Genomic DNA, 8,198 nt, shown 5'->3' with positions numbered 1-8,198 from the left:
TATCGCTTCAGGTTCCTGACAAACCATGATGGAGAATATTCTGGCCTACCTGGTGTCTCATTGACAGTTACAGGTAACCATTTAATGCGATGAGCTCATAGGATGCTTCTCCCATATCTATGAATGGAAGACTGCGGAAGGGAGAGTTTTTACAGTTTTAATTTGTTTGCAGCTCTACAGGTGAGGGTGAATCCTGGCTCAGTGACAGAGGGACAGAGTGTAACACTGACCTGTAGCACCACCTGCACTCTGACTGGCAGCCCAGCCTTCACCTGGTACAGGGACGGGTCTCCTCTGTCCTTCACCACCCAGACACACCAGCTCACAGCCAGCAGTGAAGATGGAGGCACATACTCCTGTGCTGTAAAAGGATCTGAGCTTCTCCCCTCCCTTGCAGTGGCTCTTACTGTGAACTGTGAGTACAGGAGGCCAGACTCGTGTGTTTCACACTATTGGTGATGTTATCTTTCCAGTAAAAATGTTTTAGACATCACACAGGTTTCAAAGCATTCAGCCTAAATGTACCGTTAAATTCTACAGATTATCATATGCCGCGTGCTAATGTACAGATTCCACTTAAACTGCAACATGTGTTTAGTGATTCTATTTTTTCGCTGAAACATGAATGCTGGAAATAAATGCATAATTTCATTATTTGAAAGCACTATACGTGTGCCAGAGTCCAGTTTAGATTCCACATGAAACTACAAACACTTCTTCCCTCTTCCAGATCATCCTAAAAGAGTCTCAGTATCAGTGAGCCCCTCTGGTGAAATAGTGGAGGGCAGTTCAGTGACTCTGACCTGCATTAACCAGGCCAACCCACCAGTGCAGAGATACTCCTGGTTTAAGAACACTGGATCTGTTAGCTTAGAGATACTAGAACCAAGATGGAGTCAGAAATACACCATTGAAAAAATCAAATCCTCGGATGATGGAAAGTACTACTGTGAGGCATGGAATTCGATTGGCCGAGGCAGATCTCCTGATATACATCTCAATGTGCTATGTGAGTAATTGTGCACTGTCAGTTAATACGGTTTGGATGGGCTGTGTCTTCCATGGAAATACATACTAGTCTGTTTTACTAGCCTGGATATCTTCATTCACATTATTGTCACGTAGCTACACTGAACACTATTTTCATATGTAAGGATTGTTGCACAAAAGTGATATAGGGCTGGGCAATGTCTATAAAAAATGACACTGTCTCTTTTAACATTTTGTTACAATATACATTCACTGAGCACAAACACTTCTTCCCTCTTACAGATCATCCTAAAAGAGTCTCAGTATCAGTGAGCCCCTCTGGTGAAATAGTGGAGGGCAGTTCAGTGACTCTGACCTGCATTAACCAGGCCAACCCACCAGTGTATGGATACAACTGGTTTAAGAACACTGGATCTTTTAGCTTAGAGACACAAGAACCAAGATGGAGTCAGAAATACACCATTGAAAAAATAAAATCCTCGGATGATGGAAAGTACTACTGTGAGGCATGGAATTCGATTGGCCGAGGCAGATCTCCTGATATACATCTCAATGTGCTGTGTGAGTAATTGTGCACTGTCAGTTACAACGGTTTGGATGGGCAGTGTCTTCCGTGGAAATACATACTAGTCTGTTTTACTAGCCTGGATACCTTCATTCACATTATTGTCACGTAGCTACACCGAACACTATTTTCATATGTAAGGATCGTTGAACAAAAGTGATATAGAGCTGGGCAATGTCTATAAAAAATTATACCGTCTCTTTTAACATTTTGTTACAATATACATTCACTGAGCACAAACACTTCTTCCCTCTTCCAGATCCTCCTAAAGGAGTCTCAGTATCAGTGAGCCCCTCTGGTGAAATAGTGGAGGGCAGTTCAGTGACTCTGACCTGCATTAACCAGGCCAACCCACCAGTGCAGAGATACTCCTGGTTTCAGGAGAACAGAGCTGTACCCTCAGAGACAGGAGGACCAGAGGCCAGCTACACCATTAAACACATCACACAGCAGGATGCTGGAGAGTACTACTGTGAGGCAGGGAATGGGCTTGGGACAAACAGATCTCCTCCTAAACATCTAGATGTGCAGTGTGAGTATATCAGCTTCAGACACATGGAGCTGAGAGAAGTCAGTATCTCCTGAGTGTCTGTGGGAAATGTCACAACAGTAAGACACTGAGTCAACCAGGCAAGCTGGCCAGTTGAGGAGAAATCCAGTAGAAATATTACATAAGCATGCATTGATAAATAAGACAGATCATGCTGACATGTCTTAAGCCATACATGTGTAGTCTGAGTTTGCACAGGGCACTCAAAGGTCTCAGATATAATTGTCGAAGTTGTTGAAAATGTAATTTCCTGCTCAATTTTTAAGCTGGATTTTATGTATTTTCTGTTGATTTCAGATCCTCCTAAGCACACCTCAGTGTCAGTGAGCCCCTCTGGTGAAATAGAGGAGGGCAGTTCAGTGACTCTGACCTGCAGCAGCGATGCCAACCCACCAGTGCAGAGATACACCTGGTTTAAGGAGACTGGAGCTGGAGTCCTGCAGGCCAGATCAGGACTGAGTCTCACCATTTCTAAATTCAGCTCCTGGAGCAGTGGACAGTACTACTGTGAGGCAAACAACACCCACGGAGCTCAGAACTCCACTGCTCTCCTGCTCACAGCGCAAGGTAAGGCCAGAATTCTGTTTCAATGTTTCTATTGATCTCCAGCAGTTACCTTGTAGGTTGTGAATTTCCCGGCGATGTGTCTGAATGGCAGGATTAATCCCATAAACTCTGATATTAGAAATCAGTAAGATAAAAGGATGAATGACGAAAAGGAAAATGATCAGATATCAGATTAACTTTAAAAATGCAGTTAAATGTAAAAGTATTGTGACTATGTACCATGAGGGCTGTGATTCCTACACGGAGCACACAACATGGATGTAAATGTCAAATTAAAGTCTGCTATTTGCGAGGTTCGATCCCCGGCGTAACCACAATAAGATCCGCACAGCCGTTGGGCCCTTGAGCAAGGCCCTTAACCCTGCATTACTCCAGGGGAGGATCGAGACTGCTTGGTCTAATCAAATGTATGTCGCTCTGGATAAGAGTGTCACCCAAATGGCATTAATGTAATGTAACGTAATGCCTTTTATCCCTTGTGTAGTCTTAACATTCTGTATAACATTCTGTATACTCTTGTCCTTAGGGTAAAAAATTTTGAGCTCCAAATCTATTTTGCATGAAGAAACAGCCTGTCACTCATCACACACTTTCATCAAATTTCAAGTTGAAAAAAGGGGTTTTCTCTGCTGTTTAACATCTGCTGTTTATACATGCTTATACCTGGAGTTAAAATAACACTTTTTATGAACAAATGTTATGTCTAGTACAGACCTTCTGCCTGGCACAGAACACACACGGAGCTGCCAATGCAGTCAATATTAAAGGTGAGTAAGCGATGTACAGTAATGTTGTCTGTTATTTTTAACAAGGGTGATTCTATCTGTTTGGGTGTCTGCTATGAACGACCTGCATATCTGATCTTAGTATGGTAGTCATAGCAGAGGTGGAAAATCTTGGTTCCAAAACTGAAAGTCCTTCTAGTATTTTGTTGCAAAAAAAGCCCCATAAACTTGGATTTCCTCATCTCAGCTGTCCTTCTGAGATACTTTAGGAATGTGGATGAAGGTCCATTCTGTCTGGGGTCGAGCCCCTGGAAGATTATAGGCCACTTTCTACTGCTGGACCAGCCAAGTAAACCCAGCTGCTGTATGGGACATTAAAGCATCCATTAGTAACTTAACTTTAAAACCTAAAGTTTTACCCGTTTTACCAAACTGATGCCAGTGGTCTCTGGTTACTTGGTGGCCCCTTACCAATGCGAACACATCTCAGTAACACTGCACATTTGTTTGTATTTCATGTATGCATTCCATACAAACTGCAGGCTGTTTGCCTCTTTTTGGTTCACACATCTGTGTCCTCCCAAGAGACCAACAGTACACCTCCACCATTTTGATTATAGTTGATATTTTTGGGGGAATTTGAGTGTGCATGCCCATATCTGGTTCTCGTGCTGGTCGACAGCCCTAACTTAGATTTAATAATATTATCATCATGCCTAGCATCGTACTTCTAGCCTTGTTGTTTACTATTTTGAATTGAAGTCCCTGCTGTATTCCTACACATACATGTAAATGCTATGTCTGTTTACTTCCAGCAGGGGATTGGACAGAACTTGTGTGTGCAGTTGTTGGAAGCATAGTGACTCTTGCACTCATAGCTGTTATTATGTGGATGAGGTAAGTGTTCACAATGCGGAAAACATCTGGAAATCAATCATCACTCAGAACAGGTGTAATTCAAAGTTTGCATTGTTACAGCGAGACGCCATCTTTAATATCAGTCACTTCTCTCCCCCACCCTTTATAATCCACAATCTGTTAAAATTCTAATTATAATTACATTCCTGATACACTGGTTCTTCGAGTGATTCTGTGATGTACGACTCATTTCGGAGGGACATTAGTAAGGGGTTGTGTGGCCACTCAGATGTAGGGGCCATGGTTAGTTGGCCAGGTCAAAAGAGCCAGTTTGGACCAGGATACTTTGATTAACAGCTGTACCTTTGGAAAAGTGCCATGGAAACATTACTGACACTGAATCAGGACCTCATTTCAACTTCCCAGCTGAAGAGCAGCACTTTCGCAGTGCCGGTCACTGCACTGCGCACTGGATTTAATCAGGTTCAGATAGAAGAGTGCCCTCAACTGGCCCACCAACACACCTTCAAGCAGCAGCCATTTTCTCTCAAAGAATCACATACTGTGCCATGAATAAGTATTTGCCCCCTTCCTGTTTTCCTCTGTTATTCAATATTTGTCACACTGAATGGTACACACACACACACACACACTCTCCTATAACACCATTACTGCACACACAATACATAATCCTGCTACAAACACACTCCTATAACACTGTTACACACAGTATATAACCATGGTACACACACACTCCTATAACACTGTTACACACAGTATATATCCCTGCTACAGACACGCTCCTATAACACTGTTACACACAGTGTATAATCCTGCTACACACACACTCCTATAACACTGTTACTGACTTATAGTATAACCCTGCAACACACACACTCCTATAACACCCTTACACACAGTATAACCCTGCTACACACACTGATATCACACCCTTTCACACAGTATAACCCTGCTACACACACACACACACACACACTCCTATAACACCCTTACACACAGTATAACCCTGCTACACACACACACACACACACACACACACACAAACTCATAACTTGTGTACATGCACATGAGTTCTCTGTCATTGTACGGGAAGATGTTCTGTGTAAGCGCATCTGCGAAATGAATGCAATGTGCTGACTATGATGTAGGCACTGTGTAGTTTAGGCTGTGGCACGGTTCACATGTAATGAGTCATGTGTTCCTCCCTCTGTTGCTCACATACTGAGACCATTTTTGCAGTTTCTGTCTGGGATTAACATGATGCATCATTATATGTGTTCTCTTTATATATGCAAATATCCTTTTATTATATGTACTGATGTATTATTGTTTATGTTAACATCTTTTAACACACTTTTTTGTCTTCATTTGATATTGCTTTGTTTTATTGACTCAGTTGTTACATGTTCTGATTTGACCAATTTAAGATTATCTTTTTGTTTTAAATATGTTGCTTGATTGTGCATATTGATGTATTATGGTTTGTTTAAGCATTCTAAAGAACTGTTAACCTCTGGTCTCTATGAATAAAGTTAATAATTATTTCAGAACATCATAAAGCCTTCATGTTTTGCCTGCAAAAAAAAAGCAAAAAAAAAAACCTTTCAATTCACATGTAGTTCAGCTCCATGTCATGTGAAATAATAAAAATAAAAGAGACAGTACATAATACACCCAGCTGAAACAAACAGCTCAAGATAGATTCTGAAGCAGCTGGTAGCTGGTTGCTCCCACCTTGACATGGTTTGTGCAGCTTAAGCTGTGTTTTGAAAAAAACCGACAAGTGTTCAGACAAGCTACGCACCCTATCAGTGGGACGCTATGCTTAGAGGCGGGGGCTTGCTAGCTTGGAGGGCAGTAATTTGTGAATACTTTCTAATGGGAATGAAAGTATCAAAAAGCACACCAAATAAATCCACACAAACTGTATGAAGAAAATGTGCATTTAAACGAGCCGTTTGGAATTCCACGTAGCGACATCACAACGATACGCTTGTTTGCTTCAGCACGGGCCATCTTGTAACCGGAACAAATCAAATAACAGACTTCAGTTTTCAGACTTATTCATTTTTTATTTATTTATTTATTCATTTAATCAATAAATAAACAAACAAACAACAAAGCAAAAGTGACCAAACTTAACTATCCAAATACTGCTTACCTAGTGTCACGTTTCAGGTCTGTCTTGCCTTGTTTTATGTTTAATCATTTTGTCTCAGTCACGTATTGTCTTTTCATGTATTATGTTAGTCTAGGTCCGTCATGTTGTTTAGTTTATTCCTTGTTACGATTATTGTCTTGTCATGTCTAGTTATGTTTTCGTTACGATTATTTTACCTTGTTATATTGAGTGGTTATCGTCTTAGTTCGTTTAGTGTTATGTTTTGATTTATGTTTATTGCATTCCGGCTTTCTCTCTCTCTTTCTGTCACTCACACCCTACTTGTTTCGTTTGTCTATTTACTAAAATCTACTAATGCTAGATCAGGATTGGGTAATAATCATGTGTTCATGTTACCTTACGTTTCTCGTGCATGTCATTTACTAATTTACTAATGCTAGGGCAGGATAGGTTTATTTGTAACGATTACTAATTACCTTGTTAAACTTGTCATCCATCGCACCTGTTTTCCATTCCCTTGCTGCTCTCTAACTAATTGTCTACACCTGTCTACACCTGCATTTATAGCCCAGTCGCACTTCTGTTCTTTGCGAAATTGTCTGCCTCTTGTCCGTCAAAGCAACTCTTGAGCATTAGACCCCATTGATTTCACGTTAAGAGCCAAGCCTGTTTTCGACCACTGTTATTGATTTCTGTTTCGTTGACCATCGCTTGTTTTTGACCACGTCCTCGCCTACTGCCTTTGTACTTTTGCCTTGCTGTTTGGTTTATGGTTTTGACTTCCACATCGTCCTCGACTACGACCCTGCCTGCCGCCCGCCTGTACTTCTGCCCCGCTGACAGCTCTCCTGCTACCGGACCTCCCTGCACGTCTACCGACTACGAGTTTGCCTCTTCCCTCGGCACCGTGTTTTCTGATTATTTATTGTTTTATTGGCTGGATCCACGTGTATGGACTTTGCTTGTTTTGACTACGCTCCTGGGATTCGTCCCGAATAAAGCCCTGACAGGACTTTATTTTACTACTGTTTCTGAGTCGTGCATTTTGGGTCCAACCCCCACGCACCCGTCTCACCGAGGAAACTAAAAATACCTAAACACTCTGTAAATCACAAAGACAACAATTAAGGTTCACAGGGAGGTAGGGAGGGATGGGGAGAGGTGCTGCTTGAAGAGGTGCGTCTTCAGTTTGCGCTTGAAGGTGGGGAGAGATTCTATAGTTCTGACCTCAACGGGGAGTTCGTTCCACCACCGTGGAGCCAGAACAGACAGTAGTCGTGAGCGTGAGGTGGAGGTTCGGAGAGGGGGAGGTTCATTGCTGCTAACCAGCCAATCAGAACAGTGGTGCGTTAAGGTCAATGAACCTTAAAGACAGTCACAAAAACAGCCTGTTTTTGGTAAAGCTCATGAGAGGTGCTTGAGAATGGACATTTAAAACTGCTTAGAGAAAACCACCAAACACCACCATATCAGGACCTGAAATATAACACTGGAAAATACACAAAATGGGACCTTTAAAATATTTTATTGAACTGTAATGCTCATGTGGCTATATTCTGCATTGATTTTCATTCTTGGGTACCAATACGGAATAATGATATTGCTTTATTTATATATACACAGAGAGCACTTTATTTGGTTAAACCTGTAAACCAGTGCATTAGTACAAATATCTAATCATGTACAAGGAGCAACTTCATGCATAAAAGCGTGCATGTGTAGCATGGTGAGCTCAGCTAGTGTCGCTAGTAAGCATGGTGAAGTGCAGTGAAAGCGAAGGCTGGTGGCAGGTTACGGCGA

Source organism: Conger conger, chromosome 1 (genome assembly GCF_963514075.1).
Source record: "Conger conger chromosome 1, fConCon1.1, whole genome shotgun sequence".
NCBI lineage: Eukaryota > Metazoa > Chordata > Actinopteri > Anguilliformes > Congridae > Conger > Conger conger.
This window is presented reverse-complemented; position numbering follows the sequence as displayed.